Genomic DNA, 598 nt, shown 5'->3' on the forward strand with positions numbered 1-598 from the left:
GCGCTCCCGCCGCCCGCGGCTGCCGGACGGGGCGGGCGAGGCGCTGCTGCCGAGGCGGGAGCGATGTGCCATGCCGCCGGGAGCGATGGGCGATGCCCGCCCGGAGCCCCTGCGGAGCCCGTCCGGGTCCGGCACAGCGCGTTCAGTGCCCGCCCAGCGCCCCTCGCCCGCCGCCGCCCCACCTGCGCCCGGCGAGCGCTTCTCGGCGGCTGCCCGGGGTGGCTGTGGCTGACCCGGGTCTCCGGAGCGCCGGGATGAGACACCCGGGGGCTGACCCGGTTCTGGTGTCCGGCTTGTCCTGCCGTGGAGCTCTTCCTTCACCCAGGGAAGTGGTGCATCACCTTTGCCCGACCCGGTTGTGCATCCCCGAGGAAAAGGGGTTAATTGGTCTGCTGGAGAGATCCAGGGGCTGCAAGGGTGGCCGGAGAGCTGCTGAGTTATTCCTGGCTGTGGAACGGCCCCCCGGGGGCTGCTGCAGCCAAACGATGGGGCCAAACCCAAACGAGGGCAGCCCGAGGCCAATTTACATGAGAAGCTAAGCAAGTCGCCAGCAGAGCAGTGGTGGCACAAGGCCATCTTTGGCCCCTTTCCTTCATGC

This window comes from Pyrgilauda ruficollis, unplaced genomic scaffold (genome assembly GCF_017590135.1).
Source record: "Pyrgilauda ruficollis isolate IOZ18807 unplaced genomic scaffold, ASM1759013v1 scaffold85, whole genome shotgun sequence".
In the NCBI taxonomy this organism is placed as follows: Eukaryota; Metazoa; Chordata; class Aves; order Passeriformes; family Passeridae; genus Pyrgilauda; species Pyrgilauda ruficollis.